General features: G+C 45.4%; 2 long non-coding RNA genes across 2 annotated transcripts in view; one reads left to right on the top strand and one right to left on the bottom strand.

Moving 5' to 3' along the window:
• Positions 1 to 15,549, top strand: part of LOC146185887 (uncharacterized) — a 358,500-nt gene that overhangs the window by 248,886 nt on the left and 94,065 nt on the right. The window lies entirely within an intron of this gene.
• LOC146185892 (uncharacterized) lies at positions 6,660 to 9,366 on the bottom strand. The gene is made up of 3 exons (XR_014707826.1): positions 9,195 to 9,366; positions 7,787 to 7,885; positions 6,660 to 6,761 (listed from the first exon to the last, which is right to left on the bottom strand). It is a non-coding gene; the product is annotated as an uncharacterized LOC146185892 (long non-coding RNA).

Consider the following 15,549-nt stretch of genomic DNA (forward strand, 5'->3'; position numbering starts at 1 on the left):
CTGATCGAAACACTGGGCTCCTTTGCTTAAAAGGGCCTTCCCTGGACAGTGGCCCTTTAAAGCCAACGCGGTTCCGGCACCTGGTGGCAGCTGGACTCTCCCCCATAATCAGTCGTCATATGTCGCTTGGACGCAGAGACCGCATCATCGTACACTCTGAGACTTCATGACATCGGTCAATAGTTTTTTTTATTTATTCGACCATACCCTTCATCCTTCATAATATTCATTTTATGCCCCGAGGCAGCAAAGATGTAAAACAAAGCGCCACGAGGCACGAAAGAATCACGATTCAAACGGAATTTCTCAGTTGAAAACAAAAAAGACCCACGAGCTCTGTGCTGCTTGCTCGTCGCTCTCCTTTTCCTTCTTCTAAGAAATTCTTTTTGGCTCGTGAGGAAAAACAGAGTGCTTTGTAACTGGACATAAATACATACAAGTAGCTCTCAAGTTCTTTGCCCCAGTATAACGTATATTGCCAAAACGGTTACATAGCTGCACATAACTTTCGCATTAAGAAGTATCGCAATCAAACTTAAATATATTTTTAAGTATGGGTGCATGTAGAGTAAGGGCTCAACTTTGCGCCTCAACATAATTAACGGTATCAGCCTCTTTAATTGTGATTCTTTCTGGCCTCGGTGTTTGTTTGCCTTCCGCCTCATCAGATAGGCCTCTTTTGTTGACAGAGCCAATGATATTGTTTGGGCGACGGCGTTTCTCCCATTATTCCCTATGTGCATGTTGATAAACAGAAGCTGTGACTTTTTAGGAGAGCCTGAGAGCCCCACTGTTTACTCAAGCTGCCTTGATTCGGTCTTGCTTGCAGTCTTTCTTAAACTCGCAGTTAAATCTGGTTCCAACCCGTAGGGTTAGGTGGTCAGCCTATTTTGAGTGTCATAGCCTCGGGAGTTTCTCCAGTTCTCGGATTATCGGAATAAGCATGATATTGACACCCCTGCCATTGACGCGTACTTGGCTGAATCATCCGGAACGCCCTATGACTACTCGCGGTCGCCTTCACCGCGCCAATACTCCTCGCAGACACGTGGTAATGCCGGCCTGACGCGGGTCCGCTCCCCTAGCCCCCATCGGGAAAACTAGACGCGGCAACCTTTGGAGGGAAGGTTGCTCATCGACGAAATTCTCAAGCTCCTCCACCGCTGCAACCGGATGGCCACTCCGTTTCACGACGACACGACGCGCCCCACAATGATCCGCTGCATCGGCGCTCCAGTTCTCCGACGACACGAAATCAGCTAGTACCACACCGCAGCCGTGACCGGACCCCGCGACGTTCCGGCAACACCACAGCCGTAACCGCCGACCTGAACATTTCAGTGGACGGAATCGACGTGACAGCGCTTGTGGATACCGGCGCCGATTATTCTGTGATGAGTGGGCCTTTCGCCGCCACTCTGAAAAAAGTGACTACACCCTGGACAGGCCCACAAATTCGTACTGCCGGAGGTCACTTGATAACGCCGACCGGTACCTGCACTTCTAGGGTAACAGTGCAAGAAGAAACGTACTTGGCAACCTTCGTCGTACTTGTCCAGTGTTCCCGCGACGTCATCCTTGGCATGGATTTCTTAGCAGAGAATGGAGCCGTTATCGACCTGCAGACTAAGTCAGTGACCTTATCGACTGAGAACGCAATACACAGTGCTTCAGAGCGACCGACAGCACTGCACATCCTTGATGATCACGTCACTATTCCGCCCCGTTCCAGTGTGATGACGTCTGTGGCTGCGAATACACTGCGAAACTTTGAAGGTGTCGTGGAGAGCAAACAGATCTTACTTTTCGAACGCAGTCTTGCTGTAGCCAGAGGAGTCGTTCGCCTCGAAGACGGCAAACCAGATGTCCTACTCACAAATTTTGGCGGTGAGCACCAGCATTTAAGCACGGGGACTGTAGTGGCCCATATTTGCGGTATCACGCATGTTCGAAAAGCCTCTGGACTTGCGACGCTGTCATTGACCGAAATGGAGAGGCCTACCACCGATTTACACTTCGACATTAACCCTGCGCTTTCTCAACTGCAGCATCGCCAAGTGAACCAGCTCCTCCAGCGCTATCGGGCGACCTTCTCCAACTCTTCACGTGTTGGCAGAACCGATCTCGCCAAGCATCGCATTATTACGGATGATACCGTGCCACCTCTCAGACAGTCACCTTACCGAGTGTCTCCGACTGAACGCGCCGCTATCACCCGCCAAGTGAAAGAGATGCTTCGCGACGATGTCATCCAGCCCTCGCGGAGTCCATGGGCTGCACCTGTCGTTCTTGTGAAGAAAAAGGATGGTACGCTGAGGTTTTGTGTGGATTACCGCCGGCTAAACAAAGTTACAAAGAAAGACGTCTATCCCCTGCCACGCATCGACGATGCTCTGGATCGTCTCTGCTCCGCGAAATATTTCTCTTCAATGGACTTGAAATCCGGATACTGCAAATAGAGGTAGATGAGAGGGACCGCGAGAAAACGGCGTTTATTACTCCGGATGGGCTCTACGAGTTCAAGGCTATGCCCTTTGGTCTCTGCTCTGCGCCGGCTACTTTCCAACGGCTTATGGACACCGTACTTGCAGATCTCAAGTGGCAGACATGTCTCGTTTACCTTGACGACGTTGTGGTCTTCGCTCCAACGTTCGAGGAGCACCTTCGGCGCCTTGACACTATTTTGCAAGCCATAACATCCTCTGGCCTTACGCTAAAGAACGAGAAGTGTCATTTTGCTTATACGGAGCTCAAGTTCTTGGGGCACGTCGTAAGCCACGCTGGTGTCTTGCCGGATCCAGAGAAAACCACAGCTATTGCCAACTTCCCTCCTCCCCAAGACCAGAAAGCTGTTCGACGATTTCTTGGCTTATGTGCCTACTACCGGCGCTACGTCAAAGATTTCGCTCGACTCGCCGAGCCCCTAACACGTCTGACAAAGAGAGACACGCCTTTCACTTCGGACGCACCACAGGAACAAGCATTCAAAGAGCTTCAACGCCGCCTACAAACACCTCCCATATTGGCTCACTTCGACGAAAACGCCGACACGGAGCTTCACACCGATGCAAGCAACATAGGCCTGGGCGCCGTTCTAGTTCAAATCCAGGGCGGCCAAGAACGTGTAATCGCTTACGCCAGTCGCTGTCTATCTAAAGCCGAATCGAACTATTCTGCAACAGAGAAAGAATGTCTAGCCATTGTGTGGGCGACGTCGAAATTCCGGCCATACCTTTACGGGAAACCATTCAAGTTAGTGACTCACCACCATGCCCTATGTTGGCTTGCAACCCTAAAGGACCCTTCAACCCGTCTTGTAAGATGGAGTCTACGATTACAGGAATTCGACATAACTGTCACGTACAAATCTGACCGTCAGCATTCGGACGCCGACTGTCTCTCACGTGCCCCTGTAGATCCCCCCGCAGATGAAATTCCTGATGAGGCCATACTGTTAAATGCCATCAGCACAGAGTGCCTCGCTGAAAGACAATCTGCAGATCCCGAACTTCGGCACATCATGGACTATCTAAACGGTGCATGTACAACCGCTCCGCGAGCTTTCAAGCGTGCTCTGTCATCGTTATGTGTGCGCAATGGTGTCCTCATGAAGAAAAACTTTTCCGCCAGGCAAACGCCGTACCTGATTGTTGTACCTATGTGTCTACGTGATGAAATCTTACAAGCTTGCCACGATGAGCCAACCTCTGGACATTTGGGAGTCACCCGCACGCTTGCAAGGCTCAAGGAAAAGTACTACTGGCCTCGACTTAACTCAGACGTTTCACACTATGTGAAAGCGTGTCGCAACTGTCAGCGTCGTAAGGTGCCGCCGACTAAGCCCACCGGACTCTTGAAGCCAATAGACCCACCATCGAGGCCTTTCCAGCAGATTGGCATGGACATGCTGGGACCATTTCCCCTTTCACACTCCGGTAACCGGTGGGTCATTATTGCTACGGATCCCTGGTGCCGCCGGGTACCCACCGGTTTTTAAATGGGTACAAGCTTTCCCCCGGCCTGGTGCTCGGCTCTTCTGGGGTGAAATGCTTGGGAAAAGGGGTCACGGCCCAAATAGTTGCGCCGATGTGGCAGTGATTCGTTCCGCCATCGGACAACAATAAGTCCGCCTTGCGCGGCAACAGCCCATTATGTGGCCCTTTTTCGTTTTGTTTTTTTTTAAGACTGCTGCAGCTGAGGCTCTAAGGGAGCACTTCAGGTGAGGGTCAAAGGAAGTACCTTTGCAAGACAAACAGAACCACCTTTGCAGGCTGCGAGGTTCGAAACTGGGTTTGGGCCCACTGCGGAGGAGGGGCGCGCAGCGGGGTTTACGGAGCTTTCGGTTCGATCCCTGGTGCCGCCGGGTACCCACCGGTTTTAAATGGGTACAAGCTTTCCCCCGGCCTGGTGCTCGGCTCTTCTGGGGTGAAATGCTTGGGAAAAGGGGTCACGGCCCAAATAGTTGCGCCGATGTGGCAGTGATTCGTTCCGCCATCGGACAACAATAAGTCCGCCTTGCGCGGCAACAGCCAATTATGTGAATTTTCTTTATGTTCTAGTACCGTTCAAAGCCAACACCACGTGTTGGGATTTGAGGCCGCGGGCTCACGATACGCAGAAACCTCCGCTCTACCCTACGGTACTGCCTTAGAGGTTGCAAAGTTCTTCATCAATTGCGTTGTCCTGCGCCATGGCGCACCGGAGATTTTGATTACTGACAGAGGAGCCGCATTTACAGCCGAATTGCTGCAGCAGATTTTAATTCACAGTCATACTGAACACAGGAAGGCGACACCTTACCATCCTCAAACGAACGGCTTGACCGAACGCTTGAACAAAACACTCGCTGACATGCTCTCAATGTACGTCGACGTAGAGCACAAAACGTGGGATGAAGTGCTCCCGTACGTTACCTTTGCATACAATACAGCGGTCCAGGAAACAACGAACATGACACCTTTCCGTCTGGTCCATGGCCGTGAAGTGACCACAATGCTTGATGCCATGTTACCACATCTAGACGACGGAAACCAACAACCAGATGTTCACACCTTTCTGCACCTCGCCGAAGAGGCCCGTCAGCTGGCCAGGCTGCGAATTCAGAATAAGCAACGCCGCGATGCCCAACGATACAACCTCCGACGCCGTGACGCCCGGTACACAGCTGGAGACCGTGTCTGGGTTTGGTTTCCTGTACGTCGACGAGGTCTCAGTGAGAAACTGCTGTGTCGTTACTTTGGCCCGTACAAAGTGGTAAGCCAAGTTGGGGACCTAAACTATGAGGTTGTTCCTGATGGATTTAAAAAGTCCCGACGCTCCACGCTCCCGGACGTGGTCCACGTGGTCCGCCTGAAACCGTATTACGACCGATAGTGTTGACTCTTTCTGTGCGCGAGCAACTGCCCTTCGTACAATGGTTGTTTTGTTTGTTTGTTTTTATCTCTACCCACACTTCCAGCATCGGGGCGATGCTTCTTGTACCCGGGGGGGGGGGGGGGGGCAATGACACGCTGCATTTGCGCTGATCGCGAGCGTGTGCCTCCTCGAGGCGAAGAAACCGACGTTGATCTTCTCGAGGCGAAGAAACTGAAGTTCTTCTGTTGAAGCGGGCCTGCTAGTTTTCCTGCCGCACTGTGACTTCTGTAACTCCTGTGTCCCGCGGTGACTACTGATCAGAGACTTCACACCGTGACAATATAGCAATGGAAAGGGGGTAAAACTGACTCTTGAGGCGTACGTGTTCCCATTTTCGTGAATAAATGTTTGGCATTTGATGAATCCCAACTTAAGGTCAATTGTTCTGTTGGATAAAAATGTTTTTTTTTTTTTTTTGGAAGGAAATGTTTCTGTTCTACTGTCAGTTCTTGTAACGCGAGCATAACGTTTCCTTGTGTGACATTGTTGGTAGACTTTGCAGGGTGCAGACCAGGATTTCCTTGGTGCCTTTGTTATAACCGGGGTCAACAATTTGTTTTGGTAAATTCAACATTATTTCTTGCGTGAAGCTTTACTCTGAAATCACTCGCATTGTGGGACAGTAGTCTGTAGTCGTCCATGTTCCCTTATGGGTTCCATGACTTTCGAGAGGCAGGAAGTGAGTCATATAAGACTGAACGTTTTGCGAATTAGTTTCCTTGCGCAGTTTCGGAATGAACACTTTTCTAGCTTGTGCAGGCAAGCTGGAGCGACGCATGCTCATAAATTCGTACTTTTACTAATTAGCGGTTGGATCACACTGCAGTTCACGTGCAGGAGGGATTGAAACAGCGGTACACACACAACCATTGATAGTCTAATAAAAATGCGCTACCCGACATAGCTTTGCCTGAGGTGTCGTGCATGTGTTTCCGTACGCAGTTTGGGAATTCATGCCTTTATTTCAGATGTCTGTCCAGAGAATGCATGCTTGATAAATAAAATAGAATTTACGAGATAAAAGCGAGGAAAACAGTCAGGAAGGGGAGAACTTTGTTCCACTTCTTAAAGCCGCCCGCACCCTCCTCATCTCTCCTTGAGTTATGAAATAAAGCTTGCACTAAACCCGAAAATGGACAAGCCAGAAGGCAATTAGCATACAATATTGCAGTGAGAAGTCAGCCAAAAATACAGAGAAAAATGTCAGGGAAAAAAGCGTGTAAAATCAAAAGGGCTCGAAATATCATTGCCTAAACATTGGGCGATACCGCATGAATCATCGCACACCTTGAGGTAGGCTCTGCACTCTGCCTCTTTTTCCTTGGAGCACCATGTTGGGATGTGCTCTGTTCGAATAACAAGAGAAGTAAAGAACAGTCGGTGGTGATGGCAGGGAGAACATTGGTGGTGATGGTGGTTAGTTGCAAGTGAGAAAAACACGGAAAAGTAGTTCATGAAGTATCGAGCCTTTAGTGTATGCGTACAGTGGTATGTACCGCTTTCTTGGCTAGTCGCTAAGCGCAGTGGCGGACAAAATAGTGTGTGCCACGACAAGGGAATTAAACTAGTGTGAAGCATGACCTAGCGGGAATTACTGGAAATTTGATTATTATATAAGTGACTGCTGCTTCTGCGGCTGCGTATAGCGGGATTGTAAACTTTTTATTCTCGTTAGGCTGCGAGTGAGGAATTGTAATACCGAAGTGTTGGTGTACTCTAGACGCATGTATTGCTGAAGTGACCAAATTAAGCACAAACACACCATACTTGAATTCACAGTGAATCAAATTGATGCTTTATTCACTGTTCTCCATTCGTAGAGGACCACAGAACAAAACTTCATCATGTGAAAGAAAAGAACAGCACTTCGAAGTGCAAGAAAGTACAATGAAGAAGTCACTATGGCAGGTCTCCTGTCTTGCTTCTCGAGTAGCCCGCGCCTGGTATTTTCGGTCACCTTTGCATCTGTTTACACTGCCTTCTGAATAAGGAAGTAGCCAGTACAGGAGAATGTACACTCTTTTATCTGGCACATTTGTAACATGCGCGGTCCTCTACAAACGTTTTTCAGTTATGAATTTCTTCAGCACGCAAAGGAATTTCTCAGCGCGAAATTTATGAATTAACCAAAAGGGCCTTAAACTCTCGTATAAAATGCCGGCAGACGATATTTGTTACACTGGAATGAGTCGTTTGAATTTACGAATTTCTAGCGCACGCTTTACAGATGCCACACTACAAAGCAGAGTAAATGAATTATCATGTACGCGTCTTCATTTCAGCGATCTCACATTATGTGAAAGAAATGTAGTAATATTCGATGACATAAAGTAAGAGAGGCCCCTTAGGCATGAAATATTAGCGTTCTTACCTACACACACATCTATACCGTCGTAACTGACGCATTTTTTGCCAAGTTTTTCGCATACATCCTGATTGATTTTGCTGCAGGCCTCGTGTTTTCGGCGTGCTGTAGAGAAAGAGAAGGAAAGAAGGCGTTTTAGTGGAGCCATTTTAACTATATTAAGAGGTTAAATGGGTTCATGTCATCTATAATTACGTGATATAATGCAGTCTTACACTTTCGTTGAAATGCAGGTCAAATGTGGTGCTGCATACTTTACCTACAAGTTTAGTGGTATTCACTGAGACCTAAGACGAAAAGGGATTTTGAGGGATGATTTTTACTGGGCTTTGCCATGTCTTTACAAATCTCTTGGGGAAAGCAAGCATGCATGCCAACCTCTTTTCCACTATTAGGCAAATAATCGGAAGGCCGTGTAAGACGACCCTTATCCTTATCACAATAAATATGGCATGGAGCAGGAAGTAATTTTGTGCATTTTGCTGCAGTTTGATCTTGAAGTAGTTATAGAGATGAAGAATAATTAAAATCAAGTAACTCTACAGCAGGCGCTTTAGTGTCTTTCTATATGAAAAAGCTGATCTCGACTGTAGCCAACTGCCCTTGGGTTAAAGTGGTTTTTGTGCCGGATGTATATTTGGATATTCTTTGAAACATAAGTGCACACGAAAGCAAGAATATTATTCAGACAACGCGCTTTATGCTGTAATATAGAAAGAAGAAATTATAGTTATGTAAAAGAATATCAATGTACACAGAACAGCAATTAGATCGCAAATGCCACATTTGTTAACATCATGTCACATTTACTAAATAGCCTTCCCGTTTTCAATTCGCAACCTTATATTTCTACCACCCATCAATACATGACCTGATAAACTTCATTAGTTGCTTATTTTCAGAAGCCCTTTATATCCTCCGGCTAGAATTCCTAATGATTATGCTGACAATCGAATATTTTATTTCACTTGTTCATTGCACGGCTTAAATTGTTTACATCCATTCTCCTAAGGTGTTAAGAGTATTCAAACTTAAGCCTCTTCCTTCAGAACTGAGCACGACAGTGTATGATGCACCGATGCATTGTGACCGAATCCTGCAGCCTCTCGCTGGAAATATGAGAGATTTTGGGTATGAATTCTTAACGCCCCATAAACGACTCCGGCTATTAGAGACGCCATAAAGGAGAGCTCAGGGAATACCTAACGTCTCCGGTTTGTTAACGGGAAGTAACATCGCACAGTACATGTCACATTGGTATGGATGCTATATAATCATGTGTTCCGCAAAATTTCCCACCAGGCACCCATTATCGCGCTGTAGAGCCTGGATATGACGGGCGAGGTGCTATTCGTTAAGATCATCTCGCTGCACCGCATATAATACACTGATAAAAATAAATAGCACTACTTGCCCCAAAACTGATGCAATTGGACCGTTCCGCAACAGCAGAATTCAGCCGCTAGAAGCACAATCTGGGCGCACATTATCGTCCTCCGTATACGTCGCCCCATTGCATGAAATGGCTGCCTGCTCTTGGCACTCCTGCTTTATGTCTAACCCAGAAAAATCGACGTTCGGGAGTGTTATCATCCACGTGTTTGATTTGAAACAATTTTCTCCATTATTGCGCACACTCTACTCATATGGTATAATGCCTTCTCGAATCCTATCACCGTGATGACTTTCTCCCTATTCACAAAAGTACTAAACACAATGGCGAGTAAGAGGAAGCTTTCGAAAAGCCTGTCATAGCGGTTGCCGCTGATATCAAAGCGAATTCGGCTGATGATTGCATCATTCTTGTAGTAGACTTATAATGAAAACTTTATGAAATATTTCCGACATTTACATCTATATTATGCTCAAAACAAAAAAGAAAGTGATGAGCCTAGACTGCTTTCTCGGAATTGATTTTGGAGACTTCCTTGTTTTGATTGTATTGCTTAAATCAAGAATAATCGGCGCTCCTGCGCCGGAAGGTGAAAGAGAGGAGCAAACATAGCGATAGCAAGGTCATGCGAGCAATTTCTGCTGCTTATGTAAGCGTAGTCTGGTAAGCGTTTCCAGTTAATCCAAAAGAGCCTCCAACTATATCCGAGTCCTACGAAGAATCATCTAGCGAAGCACCTTGAAACAGCTAGAACTTTTTTTACGCTTAGCGTACTGTTCTCCTCACGCCGAAAAGCCGTCGCCGTACCCCGGATTGCGGAGGAGTTTTCAGGGTGGAGCCAAATTTCTTCCGACGCAAACAACTTTAGTGACGCCGTCATGCGATGCGGCAGCCACCGGAACTAAAGACCTGATGTATGTTCGACAAGGTAGAGGGAGGCTTCGCGTTCTAGTGCATCATTATCACTCGGCGCGTCAAGTTCGAGTCAAAATAAATGCTGGAAAAATTATGGACCTCTTGTATGAAGTGTATATGACATAGATTGGGGGTAATTATAGTATTATTTGTTGTCGGATGGATTAGTGAGTAATGATTGGAGATAATTGAATGAAACCAGCGGGGTTTAGACAAATAATTATCTGTATTTGCCGCTGAATTTGAACACATGCGAGGACCAGTATTCTAAGCCAATATCGCATATAAGGCGTCCTCATCCTGCGTTTTGGATCGAAGATACACGTGGAACGTGCACAAATGCATGTTGGCATGTTTTCTGCTCAGGCGTTCTATCAAGCCGTTCGTTTGACGGAGGTACCGTCTTTGCCAAAAGTAACCAGGCTGCATATTTTGCTTCTGACTTGTATTCTAAAACCAACATGGCTTCCCAGAGGATCACAACTGAGGGCAAGAGGGCAACTGAGGGTCACAAGTGAGGGCAAGAGCTCTCCTTTACTTTGCACAAATTTAAAGCTTCAGAAGTGGTACGAATTCTCCAGTACCTGACCTAGAAGTGAAACCCGCAGCCTGGTTACTTTTGGCAAAGACGGTACGTTGTTCTACGTTCGGCTGTAGGACTGTGAAGCAGGATGTGCTGCAGGAGTTCAGCTGTGAATGCAATATTTGTATCATAGGTACATGACGGAGAATGACTGTTCACGAATAACTCAGCGACGTGTTAAGTGGTGCAGTTGGGCGAAGGTAGAGTTTCAGCTTAGCACGACAAGTAGCCGGTGGCGGCAGTTAGCCATTTATTTTCCGAAGTCAAATGCGGGAACATGCTCAGAAGGTGCATTTCAATTAGTTAAAGGGTTTCGTGGGTGATACAATGGCTTCAAGAACTGAGCTCATTTTGGTCAAGGAAGCTGAGATAGCTCTGCTTCTATTCTGTGAGCCCTTGCACATGCCCAAATAAATTTTCGGCCGTCAAACGGAGAATCATAAGCTGTACTTTTGATGGGAAGAATATTCTCTCAGTTCATCTTGCCTATGAACAAGTTTGCAAATATTTGAACAATATTATTCCTTAAGAAATTTAATTGGCATTCTTTAGAGCGTTCAGGGTGGAAACGATTTCATATAATGAAGCAGCGCATAATGACCATCATTTTTCCATATAATGACCATCATTAAAACAAAAGCATGATTCCGTTAAGGTAATCGTTTAATCCCAATACAAAATATCAGGAAAGTATCCTTTATTTCCGACAAAAAAGATTCTGCAACTGTGAATCATTCCCAGCAATATTTTCAACACAGTCCAGATGTACTTTATGTAAAACGACGAGTTTTCCTTTATTGTGCCGCTTCAGTTACTAGATTAGATAGATTTATTTCTTTTGTTGGGAAGATCGAAGATAACTCTGCAGGCAAGAATTTATTCCACGTATACATTTGACGCTGAAGACGCAATCAAGCATTTAATGAATATGTAGGTGCATACGTGCAATTCTGGCATTCAGTGCAGCGTTCTAAATTCGTGTCGATCAGAATAAATAACCTATATGGTATTCTTAAACGATTCTTAAGGAACACAATATCTAGCAGCCTATCAGACAGCGAAAATTTCGCTCTCGGAATTGCCGCTATTTGCTAGAGCACAAATGAAGGCAAGAGAAGTTTGTCACTGCCTGCGGGATCCGACTTAGAGAAACGTCAGGAAGGCATTCCGCTGCTGCTTTCGCGTCAATACGAAAAGGTTAACAGAGCCATATTTCTGGTAAAGGTGATCTCTGGTTAAGAATGGTTTAATTAAGTATCAGATTGCCCGTTGCCGCCGTGTATACTTTGGTAACATATTTTGCCATTTTCGTAAAACTACCTAGCTAGGAGAATTCGCTGTCATGGCGATTATTGCGATTACCGCCACTACTTCTGCCTGAATGCAAGTAGGTGTAAATTGCGACAGAGCTGTCACTATTGCTGATACGCCTCTATCAAAAATTATATCTTCAGGATATAATGTAAAATTCGTGTTCGACTTGATAAACAGACAACATCGGGAAATTTGGCACTGTCTTCAGACATTTTTTCGACACCGTGAAATACTCATGCACACGAAGTAAAGCTAGGGCTGTAATATAAAACCTTCATTTAGCGCATTCTGCGTTAGTTTAGACCTAAGGAATATTTGAGCAAAAAAAAAAAAAAAAAAACATGGAGCGGAAAACAGCTTACGCGTGCTTGGTGCAATGCGAAGCAATCGTTGTGCTGAACCACATTCTGTGTTTCAAGGCAGTGATCAGCACAAGCCTTCTATGCTTGTGTGTTCTAGCCGTTGCCACTAACGTGGCCGCTCTTGCTCGTCCTCATTACTGATATATCACTTATCAGTGGTAAACACAAAAACACTAGGCCATTTTCATCGCACTGGGCTACTCACTTTTGTGCAGAAAGCAGGTGTCCGATGGCTGATATATGATTATAGTGTTCGAGGATATCCATGTATAGTTGTTCAAGAGTAACAGTCTCGTGACGATAATTGTTTCATAACGCTAAGTAAGAAATGCGATCTAAGCGACAAGGCTGAGGGGCTGAGCATCTGACCATGACGACTTATTTAGCGTATCAGTGAACAACAAAATAAAATTTCCTTGTGTAATTGGGTCCAACGTTCGCTGCAGAATACGATTTCCGGGCCATTTTCTGCTTTTATACCTCGAAGCAAACTGATGCACGGGGCACGACGTCGAGCTCGCTACTTTCATGGCACTCGGTCAGTCACGTCAGCGGTAACCATTGCGGCGGACTCGACTGTGATTGCACGCGCTTGCAGAATAAATATCACCCTGAACCCCTAAGAGGTTCTCAATCCCCCTTCGTCTTAAACACATTTTTTAAAATGAATTAATCGCTGTAGTGCATCTCTTATTTTACTCCTCATTCATGCCACCAAGAATCTGTACTAACACATTTACTATGAAATGTTTAATAAATGCATCCTATTTTCAAGCCGTGTGAACAGTAATTATTGCGTAGAATGTGCTTACTTGATTGCGACATTATCGAACAGCTGAGGAGGTAATGAAGGTTCCTTTCGATGCCATAATTTCTAATCCATTTTTACCTTACCAGGAGCCGAACCATGAGGCTGGATCATTAGGTTACACGCGTATTATTGCGTTATATATAGTACTTCTCCTTCAGTGTAGGAAAGGTGTCCGACAGGTAATGCCGCTCAAATTTTTGAAACCTCTCAATTAAAAATATATTGAATTCATAATTAGCATAGCTTTATGTTTGCAATACATTCTAATATTTCAATGTGCTCTCAAGGAAACGCACGGCTTTGCGTCACTGGTGAAAAAGAGCAGCACGCTTTCTTTGTATGTGCTTTTAACACAGGAGCTTTCAATGCGCCGTTCGGCAAAAAAAAAATTGTTTTGACAACGGTTAGGAGACTTTGTCACATAGTCACGACGTTGCCAATAATAAAGTCTCTTAAAAAAATATCAAAATATAAAGTTTTATCGATCCCTTGACCCTTGTGTAGCGAGTGTTCCCGATACACTTACGCCACCGAGGCACCTTTCTTGAATGGAACCGAATACAGTCAAACAAAATCTGATACGTAGCCGCATCTAAGGTAGCCATGCGTCGCTATAGAATATTATAGAAAACCACCGTATCACCATACTTGAACCACCCTAACAAATATTCATGCTGGGAGGCACACATATGCGCTGGGCTGGACCAGACAGTTAGGTGATCCCCACTACAGCATATACTCTGCTCATTTAATGACGCTGATCTCGGAGCAGTAATTGTGATGATCGTGGGGCTCCAGCTTAATGGCAACAAACTGTCATATTGGCCACTTTCACAGATTAAGTAGTCTCATTGACACAAATAAATGACAAGGCAACACAGCTTCTGTCGATAGAAAAAAAAAATCTAATATCGTATGGCGTTCTATGAATGTCCTTTTTATTTATATATGCGTGTACCCTCAGGGATGACATTAGAGAAGGGAGTGGTCACAAACATAAAATGAATGCAAACAAAAAAACACAGAGGAATATGGCTGGTAATAAAAAAGTTTAGAGATATGTCTACTTATACAATGTTAGCTATGGCGTTTTTGAAACACAGGTGTAAATAAGATGCAACACAAGAAACAGAAAGGAATTTGGCTAGAAATATAAAACAGTTACAGATGCGTTCACTCATACAGTGTTAGCTACGGCGTTCTGAAAGAGCTGCCACTCTTTAATCGTTGCGGTCGGTCCAGGCAGGCCGTTCCTCTCTGATGTTGTACGAGGTAAGAACGACTGAAAGAAAGTTAGTTCTGCAATATCAGGCACCAACTTTATACGCCTGATCTCATTGTGATTACAGGTGATGCGGCGGAGAGATCAATTCGCCACTCAAATGTGGGCGATGAAAAACTTTATGGAAAAGAGAGATGCGAAACATTTTCTGACGTAAAGCTGAAGATGGTAGATTAAGGCTTGTTTTCATTTAAGATATGCTCGCGGTCTTGCAATAGTTAGAGAGAATGAAGTGGGCAGAAATATCTTAGCCATTTCTAATGATTGAATAAGCGTTTGTTGCAATATGCGCTGCAAAACATCGCTTAAATATGTCAACAAAATTATTATTAATTGTCTCTGGCGTATTGCCTAGGTGACAATTCACCATCCATGGTAAATATTCGTTCTTAGTGTGAACCTATGGGACCTTACAGGTAGCGTCAATGTCTGCAGATAAAAAGAATTAGAGGAGTTCAACGCTGCTGAACCGAATATTGAGCGAAAGCAATAGCTGCTGCTGACCGTGCATTCTTCTAATTCTTTTTCTTCTTGTTCCCCAGCCCATACATAAAACCCCGCTTTAACCAAGCCGTATGAATGTGCCTTAGTAGCCGAGAGGGGTAACGAAATGCCAAGGTTCTGGTAGGCTGATTCTAACATAAGCGTCCCATGTGAAACGAGAGACCCAAGTTGGCAGCGCCTGCCAGCCCACATATAAAGCCCCTCTTTAACCAGCCGTATGAACGTGCCTTTTTGGGCTCTAGGAGTAACGTGAATGCCAGGGTCCTGGCAGGCTGATTGTGACATAACCGTCCCATGTGAAACGAGGGACCCAAGTTGATAGCTCCTGCCAGCTTGGGGTCGTCTACGGGGGTCGTCTAAAGGTCAATGGTCAATGGTAGTCACCGCCTGGCCACGCTGACGGTTCAAACTGCGGGCAGTATTGCTTTCGGAATTAAAAGAAAAGTTTTTCTCAGATATTTGAATGCACGTTCATATAATACGTTTAAAAAGATAGTATCAAGAAATCCTTATGAGGCTGCCGACACTAAAGTACAAAGAACAGACTTAGTAACAACCTGAGTCAGAGGCTTTAGAGAAAAATGCCCAGTAAGCATGCTGAACGT

Source organism: Amblyomma maculatum, chromosome 6 (assembly GCF_055883805.1).
Source record: "Amblyomma maculatum isolate TAMU_Amacu chromosome 6, ASM5588380v1, whole genome shotgun sequence".
Taxonomy (NCBI): domain Eukaryota; kingdom Metazoa; phylum Arthropoda; class Arachnida; order Ixodida; family Ixodidae; genus Amblyomma; species Amblyomma maculatum.